The sequence below is a fragment of the Crocuta crocuta genome, unplaced genomic scaffold (assembly GCF_008692635.1).
Source record: "Crocuta crocuta isolate KB4526 unplaced genomic scaffold, BGI_CrCroc_1.0 scaffold322, whole genome shotgun sequence".
Lineage (NCBI taxonomy): Eukaryota > Metazoa > Chordata > Mammalia > Carnivora > Hyaenidae > Crocuta > Crocuta crocuta.
The window spans coordinates 4,944,251-4,969,196 of record NW_027532592.1 but is presented as its reverse complement, the minus strand read 5'-3'; the positions used below and the strand labels follow the sequence as shown (position 1 = coordinate 4,969,196).

The 24,946-nt window shown below is 42.4% G+C and overlaps 1 protein-coding gene and 1 non-coding gene across 2 annotated transcripts in view; one reads left to right on the top strand and one right to left on the bottom strand.

The window, feature by feature from the left end:
* DISP1 (dispatched RND transporter family member 1) overlaps window positions 1-24,946 on the top strand; it is a 134,817-nt gene that overhangs the window by 22,313 nt on the left and 87,558 nt on the right. The gene's annotated exons all lie outside the window — the stretch shown is intronic.
* LOC144244583 (U6 spliceosomal RNA) lies at window positions 3,515-3,616 on the bottom strand. Its single transcript, XR_013338986.1, has one exon. It is a non-coding gene; the product is annotated as a U6 spliceosomal RNA (small nuclear RNA).

Below are 24,946 nucleotides of genomic sequence, written 5' to 3'. Positions count from 1 at the left end.
CTCACTTTTACAGGCCAGTGCATTTGGTCTGTTTCCAAAAGCGCCTTTGTACTTTTACCCAAAATTACTTTTTAATTTTCTCTTTGAATTTGCACTTGGGGTCCCCTACTTGATTTATGGTAATGCCATTGTGTCTCCCAAGGAGCCGACCTTGGAGCCCCACCCAGCTCCAGTGGCGGGNCCCGTGTTTACCTGGGTGAGTACGTGTCCGGCTCCGCCTGCCCACCTCTTCCTTGTCTTGAAAACAGAGGACTGGAGGAAGGGTTGAGCAGAGGGGCCAGTGGGGTCTTTCTCCAGGTTGGTCATCTGCTGGGTTGTCTGGTGCATGTTCTCCCCTCACTCTCTGCAGATGCACCTCCATCCTTAGCGGTGGTGGCTTTTGTCTTCAATCCTTTCTTTTACAGGACAGTGTGGCCTCCAAGGTGTGGGGTCCATACACGGTATTTGGGGTTTTGTATCTCCTTCTGTCATGCATGTTTTGGACAGAGATCAAGCAGATTAAAATGCAGGTACGTGTTCACATCACTCAGGAAGGCAGGGTCACTTGTGGCTGGGAAGTAACTCCTTGTCACCATCCCTGTATATCTGCTGGGCCACTGCTTCTGCTGGTTCCATAAGCGCAGAGTATTCGTAAAAATGAGACATGAATCTTGTAACAGAACTATGTTAAAATATAACTGAATTAAGCCCAGTTATGGAGCAGGCTGGTTTGAATCAGAAAACCATCTGGGGTGCAGAACTGTAGGCCTACGCCATCTGCGCATAGGGTGGTGGGGGGCAGCTGGGTCCCGGCACTGGGGATGTGGGTGGGGGGGCGCCTGGGCAGCCGGGTGTCTCTCCTACATCTGTAACCCGGGGACAGAGCGGTGCCCACCTCACAACACTGTTCATGTTTGATAAAGATCATTTAATAAATGAGTGGACCCTAAAGCTTTGGGTTAAAAAAATTTAAATTCTAGTTAGTTAGCATACAGTGTAGTGTTGGTTTCAGGAGTAGAACCCAGTGATTCATCACTTACATATAACACCCAGCGCTCGTCCTCCTTGATGCCCATCACCCATCTAGCCCCTCCCCCACCCACCTCCCTTCCAGCAGCCCTCAGTTCCCTGTATTTGAGAGTCTCATGCTTTGCCTCCTTCTGTATTTTTCCTTCCCTTCCCCTGTGTTCATCTGTTGTGTTTCTCAAATTCCACATATGAGCAAAATTATATTTTTGTCTTTCTCCAACTCACTTATTTCGCTTAGCATAATACTCTCTAGTTCCATCCACGTTGTTGCAAATTGCAAGATTTCATTCTTTTTTTATCGCTGAGTAGTACTCCATCATATATAGATATATATATATGATATACCCCATATCATATATGTACCCCATCTTCTTTATCCATTCATCAGTCGATGGTCATTTCAGCTCTTTACATAATTTGGCTATTGTTGATAGTGATGCTATAAACATTGGGGTGCATGTGCCCCTTCAAATTAACATTTTTGTGTCCTCTGGATAAATACCTAATAGTATAATTGCTGGGTCATAGGGGAGTTCTATTGTTAATTTTTTGAGGAACCTCCATACTGTTTTCCAGAGTGACTGCACCAGTTTGCATTCCCACCAACAGTGCAAGAGGGTTCCTGTTTCTCCACATCCTCGCCAGCATCTATTGTTGCCTGAGTTGTGAATTTTAGTCATTCTGACACGTGAGAAGATGCTCACCATCATTCATCCTCAAGGAAATACAAATCAAAACCACGATGAGATATACATTTTATTTTTTTTTAATGTTTTTTATTTATTTCTGAGAGAGAGAGAGAGACAGCATGAGCAGGGGAGGGTCAGAGAGAGGGAGATACAGAATCTGAAACAGGCTCTGAGCTGGCTGTCCGCACAGAGCCTGACGCGGGGCTCGTACCCACAAACTGTGAGACTATGACCTGAGCCGAAGTCGGACGCTTAACCAACTGAGCCACCCAGGCTCCCCTGAAATATACTTTTTAAAAAAAGTTTATTTATTTTGAGAGGGGGTAGGGCAGAGAGAGAGGGACAGAGAGAATCCCAAGCAGGCTCCACACTGTCAGCACAGAGCCTAATGTGGAGCCCGATCTCATGAACCATAAGATCATGACCTGATCTGAAATCAAGAGTCAGGTGCTTAACCAACTGAGTACCCCCAGGCTCAGCCCCTTACTACATTTTTTAAAACATTAATTTTATTATTTTCAAGATATGTAATAATTGGAACTGAGCCAAATATGTATACTGTGAGATTTTTAGTTATATTGCTTCAATAAAATGACCATTATAGTTGTGATTTAGTATATTATTTATAAATAGCTAATTATAATGGTCTTATGGAAGTACTTAAACGTTTTGCTTTCTTGAGTGGTTAAAATATTTTTTCTTCCAATATTGTTTGCACAGTTAATTTGTTAGTAAATCCTTTTGTGGAAGTTTTACAAAAGTTCTTTTAGTAAGTTATTGTCTCTGCCCTGTCAGAAAGTCTTCACTCATTGAGCAACATAGGATCATTGAGAATAGTGTGAAGGGACTAGACATTATTGAGTTCAAACAGCTCATTGTTTAGAGGAGGAAGCATACATCCAAGTAGTGACCTAACTTCCTAGTGTCCTGTAGGTGGTTCATGTCAAAGCTGCATGCATGTAGAGCCTGGGATTTGTGGTTCCCTGTCCTGTGTATCTTTCTTGTAAACCCTTGACCTCTAACCACCAGGGAACATAATTTAGTGTCTTGACGCACAGCTTCATCTGGCCAGTGTGTTAGAAGTGCTACAAAATGGGACATTGAGGGGCAGCCTTACATGTAACATTGGGTTAGANTAAACTATTTAAAAAAAAATCTATCACCACACACACACACACACACACACACACACACACACACACACACACAAAGCAGCTTTTCCCTCCCCCTAGCGGCTCGCTCACGGTATGTCTGTCACAGAGGGGTTAATGAGAGGGAGCCTACGGGGAAAGGGTTAGGGGTTGGCAAATAGTTACTTGAAGGTGTGAACATGTCTATCAAGAGAAGGGTGAGTGAAAAATGCAGGGAATACAGGAGGCTACGTCTACACTCTGAGTAGTTTTGCAGGCATTAAAGAGATGGTGTGAGCTCTGCATCTGCTGATGAAAGACATAGACAGATTAGTGGTGAAAATGCAGAGTAACATGTATTATGTTATCAAAAATTAGAGAAAACCTTGCATGTGTATATTTGTATATGACATATAATATGTCTATATATGAGGAATATTGGGATGTACACACACACACGTTGTGTATGAGGTGTTTCTATGATGTGAAGGAGCCTGGAGGACTAGCCAGGCAGTTAGCATTAATGGTCTCATGGAGTGGGATTTGGGAACACCGTTAACTGTTTCTTTGTTTATGGTTATATTGCTTAATTTGTTACAAGAAACATCTGTTACTTTTGTTATTAAAAATACCTAATAAATACACGTTAAAATCAACTGATAGTTTTGGTGTATTTATGAGTCTTTAAAAGATAAGGGATATTTCATGAATTTGTATGCCATCTGTATACAGGGGCCATCGCATCTTTTCTGTGTTGTTCCAAGTTTAGTGTATGAGCTGCTGGAGCAAAGTTATTTTGTTGGTAGCGGGTTTTTTTTTTTAAGTCAGTTAGTGGAATTTCCCATGGAAGAAATACACAGATTACCTGGGTCCTGATTGACTCAGCTTGGATGGTTTCTAACGCACCAAAATTCTTCAGTAATAGCACAGTTAGAAAGGAACATCGTGAGGCTAATTTTCAGATGTGCTTTCCCTAAGATCAAAGTCTCCAAATACTTATATTTTTGATTCTAAGCATTTTCATCTTATTTTACTTCATAATCTGTTGTATTTAGCAGTAAGCTGATTCAGGTGGTATATTTGCTAATGAAAGATGAATATTGTTTCCATGTGAAACCAAGGCTAATAAATTCTCACACCCATGATTTAATTAAGACTCAAACCTTCCTTTTTTCAAGAAATGAATTGCCTAGTGCAATTACAATTTTTATTTAAAAAGAGAACAAAATAAACTCTTTGCATTTTGCAGGTTTTCTTAAATTCTAAGGCTCTGAGCCTTCAACAACCCCAGATAAGTGCAGATGCCCTTGTAATTTTCCAACACCAGGGATGCCTTAGGTCCTAAGATGTTTGTTTGTTTTAAGTCACAGTTACTAATAAAAGAAATATATTTTTGAATCTAAATATTTTCTGGAGGTTTGTTAGTCATAGGTTTTATGTAGTACTAACAAAGCCAGTATTCACATAAAACTTAAACACTAGTCAATTTAAGAACTCTAAGAAACATACCAGTAGCAATTTGAGTGTATCTGGGACAGAGAAAATATTAATGCTTTTCTTGGCTAAGGTCAGTGTGGTATCATCAGTTGGTCTTGTGACAGGCTTTTATTTTTTCATTAAAGTATCACAAAATTAGTATCTTGAAAGACCACGAGAGTGTAACCAAGCCCTGATTCAAGCATTGCATGTCAGCAAGGAGTTCTTTCTCTCCAAGGAGCTGGAAAAGCCTGCGGAAACCGTGACCAGCTGATCTAAACGCTCCTAACTTGAAGGGTTAGTTGATTTAGGCTATGTTACACAGGGTGAAACAGATATAGAGAGAAAAACACAGAGGTCTCATCTCCTTGATCTTTCTACGATTGTAGAGATGCAAGTAAATCAATCCATATAGTAGCTTTTCAGATGCAGTTGTTACAAGAGCCCTTCATCAGGTGGACCTGCGGTGGTCATGACTCTGAGAGAGATGAGACCCTTACTGCAGTCTCCTGACAGTTTGTTAGGAATTAGTAGCTTACCTAAAGTGCCTTCTAGTGGTTGGTGCAGAAGTGCTGGGAATAAAGTCTGAGCAGCAGCAGATGTTGTCTGTGCCCTCACGTAACTTTAGAGCCTAGTGGAGGAGAAAGAGGTCAGCTCATCAGCCAGACACATGCATATGACACCTGTAATCTGTCAAGTGCAAGGTCCTGTGAATCCCTCTAACGGGGGTTATTATGGACTGCGTATTTGTGCCCCACGCCCCCATATTCATAGGTTGAAACTCTGACCCCCAGTGGGATGTTGTCTGAAGATGGGGCCTTATTCTGTCTTGAGGGGGGAGTCCTCTGCATGGGATTCGTGCTCCAATAAGAGACAGGGGAGATCTTGCTTCACCCCCTCTTCCTGTGTGAGGAAGCCGAGAAGGGGGTTCTCACCAGACCTCCACTCTGGCACCCTGGTCTCAGACTTACTGACCTCCAGAATGTGAGAAATCGGTGTTTGTTGTGTAAGCCCCACAGACTAGGATGTTCCAGTCCCCCAAACTGACTAGGATGGGGGGGATGTGAGCTGGTGGAGGAGGTCATGATAGGCTTCCCTGTGAAGTGCCTTAGGGCTGGGCTTTGCAGAAAGAGCAGGAGCTCAGTGAAGAAGAGGGTAGAATGGTCCAGCCCGAAGGAGGAGCCCGGAAGTGCTGCAGGAGGGCGCTGGCCTTTAGGAGTTGCTGTGAGGAGGTGGGGGGATGGAGTGGTAGCCCCGGGGGAAGGGGCCAATGCCCAACAGGCCAGGGGACGAAGGTCCAGGCACGTCTGCAGCACCCTGAATACCCAGCTGGGTAACTTGGGGCATGAGAAGAGCAGTATGTGCAAGATACTGATGGGTAAACTGGGGTCCCTTAAAATCAGAGTGAACAGAAGAAATTCTTAAAGGATGGTTTGGAAACAACTGTAAACAACGGGACGTTGTTAGGAGGTCTTACTGATTGATAGCTGGGTGGCCCAGAGTCATGAGTTCAGATCGCTGCTGAAAACAAGACGAGAGTTGAGAGGCAGAAGCTGCATCCACAAACCAGTGGGTAGTTTTTTCCAACATCGGTGCAATTGGCAAAGAGTTCTGGTCCTCTGTTAGTCCTTTTTGCCAATAGCTGTTCATCTTAAAGGTCACCATCTTTAAATATAAAAAGGGTGCACTGTTGTATAGATGCTTCAGTTTACAGTGTTCTACAAACACAAACTTAAAGCCTAAAATAGTGAAAAATATCAAGGAACTTAACAGTATTTTGAATGGAGTCCTTTGTTACCAAAATGACCAAGGATATGGTGACCCATTCTCACCGCCAGATGAAATGTTTGATACATTAATGTTCTGTGTTTTCCACACAATACGGAGTTACACAGGTGCTTGCTGAGGCTGACTGGTACGCCCAGAGCACCATGCAGTGTGTCCCGTGGTGGGTGATCAGTAAGTGGCTTTGTTGGTGTGGTGGTTCCTGCTTCTCAGGGTCAGGGTCCCCCCCAAGGTGGACCTGCTCCCCTTGGTTTCTGAGACACTTCAGGTGTCTCTTCAGCAATAAAGAGGCGGCCAGAGATTGAGCAGAAGGAGGAAAGGTGGGGGCTTGGGATTAAGAAACTGGTTAACAAGAGAAATAAATCTCATTCCTCAGTGGTCACATTTAAAGGCTGCTAAGGAGCCAACTCATTCTGAAAACCGTCAGGGAAAGGAAAGAACCAAGGACTTCAAGTGTGAATTAAAAAAAACAGAGAAGTACAAAGATAAACATTTTTAAATTAACATTTACCATAAACTTCTATTATAGGAATGGACCTTTATTTAACTGGTTCCCTGTTGATGGAGAATTTGTTTGTTTTCTCCTCTTCCACCTCTTCAGATACACAGATGGTGCAACAGATGTCCTCGTTTCTGTTATTTTGACAAACTTTTAGGTTAGTCATAGGGAAAACTGTGGCAATGGGACTTCTGGGTTAGAAGGTATTTTTACAGGTGTAGTAAAAATATTAATAACCTCCTAATGTGTTGTCCTCTGGAAAGGTCGCCCCACCCTGTCACCCCACACACCTTTGTCTCAGGAGTGTCGCAGTCTTAGTTAGAGCTAGCCTAGGCACAAGTTAGAGCAGCATCTCAGTGTTGTGACCTGAATGTAATTTAGTTTTGAGTAAGTTAATTTGCATCAATTTTTATTTTTTATGTATTTCTGAGAGAGAGAGAGACAGCATGAGCAGGGGAGGGTCAGAGAGAGAGGGAAATACAGAATCTCAAACAGGCTCCAGGCTCTGAGCTGTCAGCACAGAGCACGACGCGGGGCTCGAACCCATGAACCGTGAGATCATGACCTGAGCCGAAGTCAGACGATTAACCGACTGAGCCACCCAGGCGCCCCCAATTTTTTTTTAATGTCACATTTTTTGGCTAATGCATTTTATTCATTTCTAATCCAGAGTCCTTAAATATAATGCTTTGGTTGGCTCCAGGGTGCACTCTGGCTTCCGTTCTGCTTATGGCCATGTGGCTTCACAAGGAGGCACAGTCGCTGTGGCAGGAAGGTGTCTAGGGGAGCAGCTGACTGTATGGTGCATCCTGATCTTCTCAGCACAGAGACCGGAAAGGAGAGGGAGGGTTTCTAACGAGTATGTTACGGATATAGCAGTTTTGTAGACTCTATAAAGTTGTGTGGAAATATAATGTTACACTTTTTAGAAGTTTACTTACTTTTGAAAGCAAAACCTTTAATCGTCTTTTTAATTCTTTTTTTTTTTTAATTTTTTTAATGTTTTATTTATTTCTAGGAGAGAGAGAGAGCGTGAGCAGGGGAGGGTCAGAGAGAGAGGGAGTCACAGACTGAAACAGGCTCCAGGCTCTGAGCTGGCAGTCAGCACAGAGCCTGACGGGCTCGAACCCACGAACCGCGAGATCATGACCTAAGCGAAAGTCGGACGCTTAACCGACTAAGCCACCCAGGCGTCCCTCGTCTTTTTAATTCTTAAAAAGATCTTTAAGGGAGGGATGCCTGGGTGGCCCAGTTGGTTGAGTGCCCGACTCTTGATTTCCACTCAGGTTGTTAACCCAGGGTTGTGGGATTCAGCCCTGCATCAGGCTCCTCACTGAGTGTGAAGCCTGCTTGGGATTCTCTCTCCTTCTGTCTCTCTCCCCTGCTTGCCTGTGCTCACTCTTTCTCTCCTAAAAAAAAAAAAAAAAAAATCAAGTGCTTTAAGCCCAAGCAAGTACCTTTGATGTCTGTGAGTCATATCTCAGTACAAGCGGCATTGGTTGTTGAGGACTGAGGATTGCCGGATTGCTGGAGGAGGTTGTAATAAAGACATGAGTGAAATGCATCCTGTGTTTTAGTGACCTCATGAGTGACGACTGGAATGACTGATAAAAAAATTTTGGAAATTATATAAGGAGTATTCATATATTATAAAATAGTTAATTTCTATAAAATGTAGTTGTCTACATTTTCCCCTATAGGTAACGAAGAATATATTTTAAACATACAGTCATTTTTTTTAGGACATAAAACTTATCAACAAAAGAAGAAGACAAAAAGCAAACTAGTAATACTGTAATTTCATTAAAAATGATGAGATTGATATCCATGAAATATAAAAATAGAGATTAATAATAAGACCAAATTATTTTTTTAAGTTTATTTATTTATTTTGAGAGAGAACACATATGTAAGTGTGAGTGGTGAAGAGGCAGAGAGAGGGAGAGAGAATCCCAAACAGGCTCCATGCTGAGTGTGATGTGGTGTTCCATCTCCCGAACCATGAGGTCATGACCGGAGCTGAACTCAATGGTCTGACGCTTAACTGACTGAGCCTTCCAGGCACCTCAAAGACAAAATTTTTAGTAGACAAAAGACCAATTCACAAAAGAGGACATAAAGATTTACTTCCCCTGGTAAGCAAAGAAATGTAAATTTAAAATGAGATACTATTTTCAACTGTTAAGATTTAACAAAATATATTTTAACATTTCATGTTGTTGAAGATTTGTGGAAGTAAACAGTCATGCATTGCTTGTGGGGTATAGGTGGGCAGAATGTTTAAGAAAGCAGCTTTAGGGGCGCCTGGGTGGCTCATTCAGTTAAGTGTCCGACTTCAGCTCAGGTTATGATCTCACAGTTCGTGGGTTCAAGCCCCATGTCAGGCTCTGTGCTGACAGCTAGCTCAGAGCCTGGAGCCTGTCTTCAGATTCTGTGTCTCCCTCTCTTTCTGACCCTCTTCTGCTCATGCTGTCTCTCTCTCTCTCAAAAATAAATAAAACATCAAAAAAATTCTTTAAAAAAAGAAAGCAGCCTTATAATATGTATCAAGACTCCACTTCTGGAAGTTTTAAAGAAATGATAATATATATGCAAAAAAGTCATGCATAAAGGTAATTCATTGAGGTTTTTTAATAATAAAAATCAGAAACTAAATGATTATTAGGAGATGTTTGAATAAATTATGAGGTATCTATGTGATAAGAGTATTATCCAACCGTTACAGTTTATACTTATGAAATTGAACTTGACAATTTGGTTATAGTAAGTGGGGAGAAAGCAGGGAGCACAATCTCTGTTGTACTTTCAAGAGAGAAACATGGGCATATAAACAGGACTGGAAACCATGTGCCAGGATGTTAGAGTGAATTTGGGCTTTGGGGTCACAGGTGTGGTGATTTTACTGTTCATGTTTTTCCGTGCAGTCCCGTTTTTCTTCAGTAGCGTGTGCTACTTCTCTGAGCAGAATGAGAGCAAATATTACTTCCCTGACATCACTTCCGAGATGACCTTTCCATGCCAGCGAGTGTATCCCACCTTCGCCTTTGTAGCAGGAATAGACTGCTTATCACGGGCAAGACCTTAGGTTTTCTCAAGAGAGAGCAACATGTTCCTCTTTGTACTCAGAATGAAGACAATTCTGCCGAAAGTGTAGCCTTCCTGAGTGTGGAGAGAGCTGCCTTTGACTCGGGGGTGCTCATCCTAAAAGTTCAGCATCTAGAAGAGTTATAGGAAGGTGTTACATGTAATGTAGCAAGGTCGGTTTGAACTTGTCTGACTTTGAGAAGACTAAACTTGTCAGTAAGCTCTGGTGTCGGTGACAAAGAAACATCTTGGTTTTTCATGTTAATGGGTTTTAATGAAGGAACAGGATGTTCAGAAAAGCACTTTTATTTTTCTTCTTAAAGTTCTTACAGTGGTGAGGTGAGAGCTGGGCTTGCCACTCCAGGGTGGAGTTATTGACAGAGGTGACTGGCATCAGGGTTATAGTTTGAGACTATAAAATTAGCAACACAGTATTTTCAGTTGTTATGCTTGAAGGTTTGTACATACGGTCATTTGTACTTTTGGTTTTGGTTTAAAGGAAAAACACTGCTTTGACAATCTTTAATTCTAGACTTTAGAAGGGACACAAAAAATATTCCTATTTTGGAAAGAGTAGAGTGGAACAGATTTTTGGGTGAGACCTTCATATATGCTTACGTGAGTTTGTGTCTCCAACTTGTACATATGAAATGAGAATATCTTACCAAATTAAAACATTTAAGAAGGCAGTTAAAAAGGAAATTTTGACAGGTGCCTGGCTGGCCCTGTCAGTGGAGCGTGAGACTCTTGATCATGGTGGTGTGAGTTCAAGCCCCACGCTGGGTATAGAGATTGCTTAGAAGTAAAATCTTTAAAAAAAAAAAATTTTTTTTTGAGGTATGGACTTTAACAATTAGTATTTAGACAAACAGCAAATACATTCTTTTCTATAGAATTAGAATCTTGACAAATCTTTAAAGGAACTTGCTATGTGAGCATACGAGGAACCTGTCTGATTTCTTTCTGAGACTGATGTGGAGAAGTTTCAGGATTTCTTAATGTTTCCCATCGTGATCTCTTTACTGTATGTGTTCCTGTTGTGAGATAAAATACTCGTACACTGCAAATCATGGAAGATTGCAAATATAATAACGTTATTTTTCACTGGTTTTTCCTCATCTTTTAAGATTTAGCCTCTAAATTTAATTCCTCCTTGCAGGTGTGTGAATTTTCCTTCACTTCTAGACAGCTGTTCTAGTCACTGGCGCCACAAAGCAGCTTTTTCTCTCTGTAGTATAGAACTGTGGAGATGGCAGGAATTTGGACGAATTCTGTGGCAGAGGCAGAAGGAGGAGATTTGAGTTGCGTGGGCTCTTGTCTTATCTGCATTACATTTAAAAGTATCTTTGTCCAGAGAGGGAAGAAGAAATATTGCAAATTTGCCGGTTAATATAAAGGGAGTAAAGTCTTCTCTTTGTAACTTTGTAAATGGAGAAAAATATTCTCTATATGTTTCCTTTGTTCTAGTTTTAAAACTTCGTAAATATTTCACTTTTAGGCCATTTCCCATTTGTCTGACTTGGTTTTCCCTGGAATTTGAGTGAACAAAGAAGACATTTTATGATGGTATCATATAAACTTACCTTCCTGTGATGGGGCTGCAAACAAATGAGGACACCACAACTGAGAGTGTGTTAAATGTCAGCACAGGATGTCTGTGAATATTCAGAAATTAATACATGCAGAGAAGTTAAAAATGTTATTAGAGACGGTTATTGCACAACTTTGAAATTGTATTTTCTGGCCTTTGGTCCTAACTTCTTCCATTTAATAGACATGTACCCGTTAGGAGTGATTAATTTCACTCTGTGCACGTTGTACCTTGTTGCTATTAGCTCTCGAAGTCACCATGTATAACATGATAACATTTTATTTATTTATTTTTTTTTTAATATTTTTTTTTATTTATTTCTAGCAGAGAGAGAGAGACAGCGTGAGCAGGGGAGGGTCAGAGAGAGAGGGAGTCACAGACTGAAACAGGCTCCAGGCTCTGAGCTGGCAGTCAGCACAGAGCCCAACGCGGGGCTCGAACCCACGAACCACGAGATCATGACCTAAGCGAAAGTCGGACGCTTAACCGACTAAGCCACCCAGGCGCCCCTACATGATAACATTTTAAATTAACAACGTGAAGACAAATCTCCAACAGCTAATTGGTAGAATTGACAAATGAGTGTCATGATTCGGTTATCACAGCTAAAGATGTACTTCCATTTGGTCCACATTTTATCTGTGAGATTCCCCCCCTTGTGACAGCCACTGAAACTGATACCTAAATAAATGGAAATTAGGACCAGAGTTTTCTTTTCTTTCTTTCTTTCTTTTTTTTTTAAGTAAGCTCTATGCCCAATGTGGGGCTTTGAACTCACGACTCAACTGCAAGAGTTGCACACCGTAGTAACTGAGCCGGCCAGGTGTTTTAAAAAATATATTACATATATTAACTCTGTTCTCACTATATTCATGTATAAATAATAAAAAATGTTTTAGTGAAAGTTTTTGAACCATCAATAAATAAAACAGAATAATATGTTATTTACATTGCCCTATTAAAATTTCTAATTTTTTTAATTTAATGAATTTTTTGGTATACAAGTACATTTCCATCATTTATATTCTAAATTGAGGGTATATACTCAAGGGTACTTTACCCATGAGGGGTGGAAGAAAAAAGTTTAGATTTCACTGCCATGTAGCAGAGAAAAAAATGACTGTTTTTTGAAAAAATATTGAAGACAGATGTTAATGGTTTGCCAGGTGGACTAAACGAGGGTCTCCTTAGGGTATTTGCAGGACATCTGACCCTGAGAAACTGGGATCGCTCAGTACAGTGTAGTTGGAATTGGGGGCCCTTCACTTGGAACTAAATGTTTGTGGCAACAAAGTGTCCCTCCTCTCCAGGGCAAGGGACCCTAGAATTGAGGTGACCGGCTAGTATATTACATTAAATGGAATTGACCTAGTCCCAGTTCATGAGGGTTCTAAGGATCTTCAAGAGAAAGTAATTATTCCAGGTGTGTGGTGGTGAGTGTGCACGGATTAACCCACCCTGGCGCTGTGTAATGTGAGTGGCCTGCTTGGAGCCCTGTTTAGTCTCGGTCTCTGAGACCAAGTGCCCAGACTTTGTGATCTCTGGCACCTTTCACTGTCTTAAAATTGGTGAAGGATCTCAAGGAGCTTCTGTTGATAGGAGTTCCAGGCATCAGTCGCTACCACAGCAGGAATTAAAACAATTTAAAAATAGTCATTGATTCATATAAAACTATTGCATGTTAACATAAATAACATTTCATGAAAAAATTACTGTATTTCCCAAAATAAAAATGAGAAGAATGGCATTATTGCACATTGTTTGTTTATAGATCTCTTTAATGTCTGGTTCACTAGAAGACTGTGGCTTTCACGCTCATTCCACTCGTACTGTCACAGTGTTGCACATCATGTGGCCTCTGGGAGACTATTGGACACTCACGGCCAGTGAAAAGGGGACTGATGTCACATAGATCTGACCTTGCCGGCAGCCTGGAAAGGCCTGTGGGAATCCAGGCTTTCCCTTCTTCCTGGCTGTTTGTGGCCTGCACAGGGCCAGGGGCTGGATCTGCTTCTCTGGAAGGCTCCGGGGGCTCGGCTCCATGCCATTTGGGTGCTCCAGCCCCTGTCTCAGCCCCCCGGCTGTGTCGTGGTCTCAAATCAAGTTTCTGCAGCACTCTGACACCTCACAAGCCACCAGGGTGTGTGTCTGCTGAGCCCAGTAAAGGTGGTCTCTTCCAGGTTCACTGAAAAATAAAGAGACAGAATTTGCTCGGTTTTTAGATTTTCTCTTATAAATTATTCATATCTGTTCTTTTTGTTAGTAAACGTTAGCTGGAAAGACAAATGAAAAGTTGTATTATTAATGCAGGACCTTGAAATGATCATACAAAATTCATAAGCTCGTTTTTTGTTGTGATATATAGGTCCTTGGTTCAGTTTTGTTAAAACTATATATACAGAGTAATATTTTCTGCAATGAAATCACTCCTAATTTATGTTCTAGAATTAAATATATCCTGTTTCGTGCCATGTCACACAGAGTCAGCGTGGTATTTCATACAGAGCACCGTGACATTCTGGTGTCCTGCTCTGTGAAGAGGTTTGAAAACCCTGCAGAGGGCGACTTGGGAAGTGATGTTTAGGTCTGAGTTGCTGTGTGTGATGAAGCGTCCAGAGCCCTTCCATCTCGGCCATGGGGAGACCAGGGCAGAGCCTCGGTTGATCCCTCCTCTGCTCCGGTGGTGGGGAGGCCAGGGCAGAGACTCAGCGATCCCTCCTCTGCTTGGGTGGTGGGGAGGAGGCCAGGGCAGAGACTCAGCGATCCCTCCTCTGCTCGGGTGATGGGGAGGCCAGGGTAGAGGCTCAGTGATCTCTCTTCTGCTCGGGTGGTGGGGAGGCCAGGGCAGAGACTCAGTGATCCTCCTCTGCTCGGGTGGTGGGGAGGCCAGGGCAGAGGCTTGGTGATGTCTCGCCTGCTCACATGATAGGGCTGACGCTCAGGCCTCTCCTGTGTTTCTCCTCCACTCCACGTTTTCTTGATGCTGATGGCAGACAGGTTGAGGAGCAGGGACCCTGAGTATTGGGTGCGGAGAGCCAGGGCACCCAGCTCCATTCTGGGGGTTGTTGGATGACGCTCCCAGCGGCAGGGACAGCTGCCACACCTGACCGTTAGCACTTGTTTTGTCCGCCGACCGATTAAGGCATTCGCGCATCCAGATGTGTGCTGAGGACCCTACCATGTGCCTTAGAGTGGCATTGAAGAAGTCAAAACACACTAATGCTGGTGTTCAGAGAAAGCTTCACTGACTGTAAGAAGACCGTGTTTGCGTCTCCCTGGTAAATATTACTTGCCTTTCTTCCTCCAGGAGGATTAACTAGTGCGGAGGCTGCTCTTTGAAGCTCCTGGACTTGCATGGGCTCAGCCTGTCAGCCCAGAGGTGGAGGAACTTTGATGTCAGAACTGTTTGGAGACCATCTTAGGTTGCGTTTCCTTTGAAGCATCGTAACTCAAGGCGATCTCTGCGTACATAGGGCCAATCAGTTGACCTAGAAAAGCCTAGAAAGAAAAATCCCTTGCCAAAAGGGAGTTGAAAATAGCTACAGGTTATTTGAAACATCATGTTTACTTAGAGTGTCAAGAGAGATTATTTGGAGTTAATGTAGTTTCCCTAAAGGCACAGGATTAGTTGTTCAAAATGATTCCTTATGGGAAGTTACGATTGGCTGTTAGGCGTCCCCTCGGGATTCTCTGGGCTCCAGTGTGTAGATGTCTCTGGGTGGGGCCGGTGTATGGGTGAGTGCCAAACTCTGCATAGACACGTAGTGTGTAGTCAAGATGTTTTCGGTAAAGGGTTTTGAGTTGGAAAAAATAATCACAGAGGCTGAACGTTCGGTTCTGAGATACCGAGTTATCAAGTTTCTTTTCCCTGATGTCAGATTAATGGGAAATTGGATACTGAAAGCTGGTTTGTGTTACCTTCTTACACCTTAAAACATTGCTTGTCAAGACAGGCACATTTTTTGAATACTTGTTTAAATACCTGAATTACAAGCCTTATTTTCCTGCCGGCTTCTCATCCTTCCGAATGACTGTTCTGATTACGACCGAGCATCTGGACATTTCTCAACCAGATTAAAAGAAGCTTGTCAAACTGTTTTCTTTTCCTGTTACTCTTACATCTGAGGGTCAGAATATGTACTGGTTTCAAGGATAATAGTTTCTTGAACTAAGTAATTGTTTATAAATATCACACTGCTTTTTAAAAAACTTTAATCTTGTTTTTTTTTTAATTTAATTTATTTAAACTAAAAACAACAACTACATTTCTCCTACCCTCTTCCTCTCACCCCCCACTCCCTCCCCCCACACCCTGGCAACTACCAGTCTATTCTCTGTATGCTTGAGCTTGGGGTGTTAGTTTTAGACCCCACAAATAAGAGAGATCATACAATATTTCTGTTTCTCTGACTTATTTCAGTTAGCATAGCACCAGGGTCCATCCATGTTGTTGCAGATGACAAGGTTTCATATGTCTTTCTGGCTGAGTAATATTCCACATTATATGTATACATACGTAGCACAGCTTCTTTATCCATTCATCTGTCAGGGGACACCTGGGTGGTTGTAAATAGTGCTGCAGCAAACATGGGAATGCATGTGTCTTTTCAAGTTAGCTTCTTCATTTTCTTCAGGTAAATATCCCAAAGTGGCATTGCTGGGTGGTAGGGTAAGTTCTATTTTTAACTTTCTGAGGAAGCTCCACACTGTTTCCCTCGGCGGCCACAGCAGTCTGCTTTCCCACCAGCAGTCCCCCTTTCTCTGCATCCTCACCAACACCTGTTGTTTCCCGTTGTTGCCACCTGTGTGTCCTCTTGGAAAAGTGGCAGTTTGGGTTGTCTGCCCATTTTAAAATCACATTTTTTTCTATTGTATTGTGTGCGTTCTTTGTATATTTTGAATATTAGGCCCTTATCAGATGCATGAGTTGCAAATATCTTCTCCCATTCAGTAGGCTGCCATTTTGCTTTGTTGATGGTTTGCTTTATTACTTAAAAATATCATATTATTTTTGTGTTTAATATTTTCATGTTCAAAATAATGGTGTCTTTGAGGATGGAAACAGAGCATTTGTCCTAACTTAGCAGGTTGGAGTGGGCTGGCCCTTCTCCCTCTGATTATTTCAGCCACTGATTCTGGGTCCTGGGCCGCTTGGTCTCTGAAATGTCGATCGTGGAACTTGACAGTGTCATGGTTGTGGGAGGACCAGCAAAGTAGGTCAGAGTGGGTCTGCCTGAGTGTGGAACAAGCTAGCATTTCATACCTGTTTCATTTGAGACCATCCCTAGTAAAGGCTCAGCTTTCTGGACTGCCCCCAAGTAGTACTCACTGCTAAGTGATGTGTGCGTGGTGGAGGGAGGCTGCTGGGAGTGTCTAGTGTAGGGTGTGCCTCACGTGTTACATGCCGGCTGCTACTCGGTGTGAGCGAGATGGAGCCAGTGTCTCCGTGGACGTGTACCGTATGCACATGTGTGTGGAATACACCGTCTTCTAAAGTAAAAAATTTCAAGCTGTCACATATATTGCACAAGCCAATTTTTTGTGGCCGTTTATTTAATGAAAAGAGTGAAAAGCTCTACTTTTAGTTTTTCTTTAAAAAAATTTTTTTTAATGTTTATTTATTTTTGAGAGAGGGACAGAGCGTGAGCAGAGGAGGGGCAGAGAGAGAGGGAGATCCAGAATTCAAAGCAGCCTCCAGGCTCTGAGCTGTCAGCCCAGAGCCCGAAGTGGGGCTCGGACTCAGACTGTGGACTGTGAGATAATGACCTGAGCCAAAGTCAGATGCTCAACTGACTGAGCTACCCAGGCGCCCCTCAGTTAAGTTTTTCTGAAGCAAGGGTGCGCCGAGGGCGAGGTGATATTAGAGCGTCCACTGGAGGGAAGGGCTCTTCAGTCTTCAGTGTCTCTGTGTCTGTGTCACTGTGGTGCGTTGAGGATTGAGACACCCCAGCAGGGGCCCGAGCAGAGTCCACACTCTCGCCCACAGACTGGGGGAGACAGAGTGTCTTCCTGAACATCCATGGCACTTTTATCAGAACTACAAAAATTTTAAAGTTTCTTGTTATGTTATTTTAGTGAACAGCCTTCTCTTGAGTCGCTGCTTCTGTTCATTTTCTCAGTGGGATTTGTTGTTGTTGGAAAGACTTCTAAGAGTTTTCTTGGTTTATTTACTTTCTTGTTTTTAGCCTTGCAATCTTTTAGATAAATAGTTCCTTTCTTCTGAGATTCTAACCCTTTCTTCGAGATTCTACCCCTTGTTAAAAACACATTTTATACTTTGAGTCATGTTTTGCCGATGATGGTGTATTTTGGAAAAGACTGTTGGGATCCTCTTTGAGGTCAAGAATTTTTAACTTAAGAATGAGGGAAGAAGAAACGTCCAAATCCAGGAAAGCTAGTATTAAATAAATTGCTATCTAATCCCTTTAAAGCCAGGATTGTGTTTGGCATCCGGTTACCTTGTATGCGTTGTCTGCTGACACGATTGATGACAGGGGAGTCTGTTTTCCCCCAGTAAGTGCTTTTCTGCTGTCCCTGCAGATTCTGGTGTGAAAGGAACTCTTTCAGGATTTTCTGATGAAGGATGACAGAATGCACACACTAGCACTTGGGACGCCACCTCTCGGCTTGTGTGATTCCGTTTTTCTTCCAAATGTAGTGTTGCATTGGTTTATCATTTTCCCCAGATGACTATCTTTCTCATAGGCACAGCCACATGTTATTACAACAATGTGAAATATATGTGCTTTGGGCAAAGCCTAAGAAACATAGAGAAAAGGATAATGGGTGAAAAAAAATTTTTTTAATTTCTTTATGTTTATTTCTTTTTGAGAGAGAGAGACAGACAGAGTGCGAGCAGGGGAAGGGCAGAGAGAGAGGGAGACACAGAATCTGAAGCAGACTCCAGGCTCTGAGCTGTCAACACAGAGCCTGATGCAAGGCTTGAACTCATGAACCGTCCATGAGATCATGACCTGAGCTGAAGGCAGACGCTTAACCGAGTGAGCCACCCAGGTGCCCCTGTTGGCAAGTTTTCTTAAATATTAAATGTCAGCTGGAAAGCAGAAGTAAGTTGATGAATAGTACATTATTTAGTAATAATTCTGTAGGCTGGGGTTACACTCTATGGAGCAAGAAGCAGTCAGTAAATAAGTACATAAGTAATAGATGATTAAGCTAATTTCAGATAGGGATCAGTGCTTCACAGATAGGGAGAACTAATCTGTTAGTTCTGTTGGGCTGATCTGTGTTATAGAAGATGCTAGTACAATTAATCACACAGATAAATGTGATGAATGCCATGCGGGAAAAGTAGAGTCCTGTGAGACCATATTAATGAGAGAGGTGAGGACTAATCCATTCTGAGGGAGACAGGAAAGATTTCCTGGGGGAGGTAACATGAGCTTGGATTTGAGTGTTGACAAGGTGTGTTAGTTTCCAGGGGCCGCCGGATAGAGGGCCAGCACTATGGGTTACTGTCTTAGTCTGGAGACTGTAAGTCTGCGACCAGGGTTTGAAGGAGAATGTCTCCCCGCCTCTTTTCTAGCCTGTAGTGATTTGCTGGCAGTCTTTAGCGTCTCTGGCTTGTAGACATATGTCATCCTATCTCCGCCTTCATCCTCACACCAGCATTCTCCCTGTGCGTGTTCTGTGTCCACACTTCCCTTTTTAATAAGGATACCAATTGTATGACCTCATGTTAAGAAATTACTCTGTATTAGCCCTGTTCCAAATGAAGTCACATTCTGGGATATTGGGGGTTAGGGCTTCAGTGTATGAATTTGGGGGATATAGTTCAAACCACAGCGCCAGGAGTTTGCAAAGTGAAGAGGGGAGGGGAAAACCTTTTTCTTAGGAAATGAGGACAGCATGTGAGTGTCTTGTGTTGGAAAGAAGCGTTGCTCACTTAAGGACGGACTTGAGAGTAAGTTCAGTGAGGTGGCCCCAGAACATTCTGAAGGTGGGACAGGTGTATGGAGGCCACGTGGGTCCTGAGGATGGCCTGAAGGAAAGTGTGATTGCCACTTCCAGGTGGCAACACCCAGTAGACAGAAATTTGTGTGTGTCGATCAGGAGAGAGGCTGAGGCTCCAGAGAAGGACCTGGGGTCAGGGTGTTCAGGATCAAACTTGGCTAAACTTACTCAGGAACAGTGTCTCAGGTGGGAGGGCTGGGACCGAAACGTGAGGAGAACCCAACTGTGAGAAAGGCGTCAGAATAGGAAGCCCATGACATGGCAGAGAGAGTGACATGTAGTAGAAATACCCGGTTGCTGGGCATCTAACTCTTGGTTTTGGCTCAGGTCATGATCTCTTGGTTCGTGAGGTCGAACCCCACATCAGTCTCTTTGCTGACAGCCCAGATCCTGCTTTTGATTCTCTCTCTCTCTCTCTCTCAAAAATAAATACATAAACTTAAAAAAGAAAAAGAAAAACTTGGGTGGAATCCTGCTCAGAAAACCGAGTTCAAGGTGTACCGGGAAGGAGGGACTGGCCAGTGGCATCAGATGCCAGATGGAGATCGAGTAGGGCAGCTGAGAAGAGATTTGAGTCAAAGACCAGGCTGCTTAGGAGGTGAGAGTGGAAACCAGGCTCTGTGTGTTGGGGAGGAAAGAGCCGATGGTGAAGCAGGAGGAGTACAAGTGAGTAAGTGTTAAGTGTAAAGTGCACATTTACACACTTGCACAGCACACAGACACACAGCAGATGTACAGAGACCTAGTGGGGGAGGCCTGGGGAAGGCTGAGAACAGAAAGTCAGTCGTGGTGGGAGATGGAGACACCGAGAAGTGTTCCGTGCACAGTTTACGTCCTTCGTTCTAGGATGGAGAAATCGGGAAAATGGGGGAAATATTCTTTCTCTCCTGTAGGAAGGGTTAGCAGTCAAGGCAGGGATTGTTGATTTGAGGGGACCCACTGACAGCAAGCCCAGAGCAGGAGGAGGAAACATGGGGGGTCCAGGTGGCGTGGGCAGGACTCGTTCCCAGGAACACAGATGGGAGTGTGTAGGGGAGTGTGGCGCGCATTAGCCGTGTCTGTTGCTAACAGTGAGTCATTTTGCAAACAAAACAAGTATCAATAAGTGCACTCATGTAATGTACTCTGTGTGATTCCAGTGAGTGGTGTTTTAAGAAATAACAGATGTTCACAGCAAAGGAAGTTCTTAAACTGGCAGACTGGACGTGCAGTTCTGTGTAATGTTCCCCTTTCTAGGAGATTCAAACGTTACATTATTGGAACACTACCTAATTATGTCTGCTGATGGTTTCCAGGGCTTGGCACTTGCTGCAGGCTATGATTACTGTGATTACTATAAATGCTCTCAGAGAACAAAGGCAAGGGGAAGGTATGAGTGTGGCTGTAGAGTACTCCAACAGGAAAAGGAAACTGAACTATAGTCTGAATTAGCAAAGCAAGATTGACCTAACTGGCAAGACCAAAATCAGGGCAAGCAGACAAAATCATTTCACTGTAAAAAAAAAAAAAAAAAATGAAACGGGTGTGGAATTTAAGAAACAAAATAAGTGAACACAGAAAAAAAGATAATCGAAGAAACTGTCTTTTTTTTGTTTTATTTATTTCTGAGAGAGAGAGACATGAGTGTAAGCGGGGGAGGGACAGAGAGAGGGGGAGACACAGAATCTGAAGCAGGCTTCAGGCTCCGAGCTGTCAGCACAGAGCCTGATGTGGGCCTCTATCCCACGAACAGTGAGATTATGACCCGAGCCGAAGTCGGACGCTTAATTGATAAATAAGCCACCCAGGTGCCCCGGAAACAGACTCTTAATTACANGAAGCTGGGGTGGGGGGGGTGGGGCAGGAGGGGGGAAACAGGTGACGGAAATGAAGGCATGCACTTACTGTGATGAGCACCATCACGGTTGACGTGTGGACGTGTTGGATCACTGTGCTGTACACCCAAAACTAGTATTCACTGTAGATCAACTAACTGAAAGTTTTAAGAAAACAAAAAAGGAGACGGTTTTAAATGAAGCAAAATGTACCCAAATGCCCAATTTAGAGATCATACCATCTGTGTAAAATGAAAGGAATGTTTCTATATCTGGATCATTTGTCATGAAACAAAGGTTAAGATTGTCACTGTTTTGTGTATTTTGAGATTTTCATTAAAAATATGACTTTCTAGGGGCACCTGGGTGGCTCATGAGGTCAGTTGAGCTCAGGTAATGATCTCATGGTTCGAGTTCAAGCCCTGCGTTGGGCTCTGTGCTGACACCTTGGAGCCTGGAGCCTGTTTCACATTCTGTGTGTGTGTGTGTGTCTCTCTCTCTCTCTCTGCCCCTCCCCAGTTTGTACTCTGTCTCTCTCAAAAATTAAACATTAAAAAAAAAAAAAAGGAGTGAACTCCTACCTCTTGATTGTGATGGGCCAAGCTTATGGTTGTGCTTATGGTTGGGGACAGCTGGCCAGGGAGGAGCCTGAGGGAGCACGGTCCAGCTGAAGGCCAGGGGAAGCACTTTGGGGAAATTGTGAAAGAGTTATTGACCCTTTATGGAGTGAGCTCCCTTGGTGCTTTTTCGCTTCTGTACTCATTCCAAGTAGTTAACTGAGTAATAGTCAACTTAGAAAACTAGTGCAACACATTTTAGTGTTCCCTTGGCTTATATTTATTGTTTTAAAAATCAGTGATCATTTTTTAAAAGAATACTGAAATACACAATTTTTGCCAATTTTCTGAGTCTGTTACTATTCCTTTTTGAAAGACTGCTGGGAATACTTCAGCACCAGTAGTTGCCCTGGTTCTGACTCCTTAGACCAAGACAGAGGAAATTATGTACAATTCAGCTCTTTAAAAGAACATGACTGATAGACAAATAGATAAATAGAATACAGAGTCCAGAAGTAGACCCATAGATATATGGCCAACTGATTTTTCAACAAAAGTGCCAGAGTCATTCCGTGGAGAAAGATTAGTCTTTTCAACCTCCTGTGATGCTGGATTAACTGGATCTACTGGGAGAGGGTAGAAAAGTCCTTGATCTCTGTCTCACAGCAAATACCAACATGTTTTGAGAAGCAAATCATAGACCTGAATGTTATAAAACCTAAAACCAAACTTACAGAACAAAACATAGAAAGTCTTTGTGAACTTAGAGTAGGCAGAGGTTTCTGTCTTAGTCCATTCAAGCTGCTGTAACAAAACAGGGCAGATTGGAGTGGCTTACCAACAAATTGTATTTCTCACGATTCTGGAGACTGGAAGTCCAAGATAAGGGTACATGTGTGGTCGAACCGTGTTTTGGTGACAAAATTCTCATTGTGTCCTCATGTGGCAGAAGGGGCTGTTGTTCTCCCTGGGTGCACTTCTGTGAGGGCACTGACCCCATCCGTGAGGGCCTCTTCCATGTGCCCTGATCACCTCCTAAGGGCTCACCTCCTGGTATCATTACATTAGGATTTAACATCTGAATTTGGGGGGAGTGGACACAAACATTCAGACCATAACAGCTTCTTAGGACAAAGAAAATCACTATTCATATGATAAAAAATGTTTTGATAAATTGGATTTCAAGACTGTACAAGTTTCTGTCCTTCAAAATTTATTTAAAGGATGAGAAAACAGGGCACAAAGTGGGACAACATTTGTCAATGTCTGACAAAGAGCTTGTATCTAGAATATTTAAAGAACTTTAATAATACAGTTATAAGACAATTTTTTAAAAATGGGCAGACTTGAGATACACTTTTGTTATTTAAAATTCATAGTGAGGGGGCGCTGGGCTGGCTCAGTTGGCAGAGCATGCGACTCTTGATCTTGGGATTGTAAATTCGAGCCCCACATTGGGTGTCGAGATTACTTAAAAATGAAATCTAAAATCAAAAATCAAATTCACAGAGAGACATAGCCTCCAGAATGGCTGACGTTAAAAAGACTGAGAAGAACAAGTATGGGAGAGAAAGCAGAACAAGGGGGACATTTTTGATGGGGTTGTACACAGCATAGCCACGTGCAAAACAGGCAGTTTCTTAGTAAACACACGTGGTTCTACTCCTACACATTCACACAAAAGGAGTGAAAATGTGCCCATAGAAAGACTTGTTCGTGAATGTTGGTATCAGCGCTCTTTGTAGTAGACAAAAGCTGGGAACAATCTAAATGCCTGTCAGTAGGAGAATGAACACATTGGGAACGGGGACGCAGCACAGCTCTCCTTAAGTGTGGACAGGTCTCCAGAGATGTGTTGAATGAAGGTGACTTCGCACAGAGGATGTTTTCTAGGGATCCATTTACAAAGTTCTAGAACAGGGAAGAGTAATCTGTGAATGCAGGAATTACATCGGCGGTTGCCTTGAGTGGAATAGAGTCAGGGGNAAACCAACTCTTGGTTTCATTGATCTGTTCAACTGTTTGGTTTCTATATTTATTTCTGCTCTGGTTTTTATTATTTCTCTTCTCCTACTGGCTTTGGGGTGCTCTTGTTGCTCTCCCTCTAGTTCCTTTAGGTGCACTGTTAGATTTTGCACTTGCGCTTTTTCTAATTTCTTGAAGTAGGCCTGGAGTGCAATGCAATGTACTTTCCTCTTAGGACTGCCTTCACCGCATCCCATACAGTTTGGGTTGTTGTACTTTCATTTTCATTTGTTTCCGTATATTTTTAAATTTATTCTCTAATTGCCTGATTGGCCCATTCATTCTTTAGTAGGCTGTTCTTTAACCTCCATGTTTTTGGAGGTTTTCCAAACTTCTTCCTGTGATTGATTTCGAGTTTCATAGCATTGTGATCTGAAAGTATGCATGGGATGATCTCAGTTCTTTTATATTTATTGAGGGCTGCTTTATGTCCCAGTACGTGATCTATCTTGGAGAATGTGCCATGCGCACTTGAGAAGAAAGTGAATTCCATGGCCTCAGGATGTAGAGTTCTAAATATATCTGTCAAATCCATCTGGTCCAATGTGTCATTCAAGTCCATTGTTTCTTTAGTGATTTTCTGTCTAGTTGATCTATCCATTGCTCTAAGTGGAGTATTAAAATCCCCTGCTATTAGCACATTCTTATCGATAAGGGTGTTTCTGTTTGTGATTAGTTGTTTTACATATTTAGGTGCTCCCATATTTGGTGTGTAGACATTTATAATTGTTAGCTCTTCCTGATGGATTATTATATACTGCCCTTCTGCATCACTTGTTACTGTCTTTAAACTCCAGTTTGTCTGATATAAGTATAGCTACTCCAGCTTTCTTTTGACTTCCAGTAGTCTGATAGATAATTCTCCATCCCTTTCCTTTTAATCTGAAGGTGTTCTCCAGTCTAAAATGAGTTTCTTGTAGACAGCAAATAGATGGATTTTGGTTTTTTATCCATTTTGCTACCCTATGTCTTTTGATTGGGGTGTTTAGTCCCTTTACATTAGGTGTTATTATTGAAAAATATGGGTTTAGAGTCATCGTGTCCTTTGTGGGATTTATGCTTGTGGTAGTATCTCTGGGTTGCATTTTTCTACACCACCAATGAAGCAACAGAAAAAGAAATCAAGAAACTGATCCTATTCAAAATTGCACAAAAAACCCCATAAAATACCTAGGAATAAACCTAACCAAAGATATAAGAGATCTGTATGATGAAAACTATAGAAAACTTATGAAGGAAATTGAAGAAGACACAAAGAAATGGAAAAACATTCCATGCTCATGGATTGGAAGAATAAATATAGTTAAAATGTCA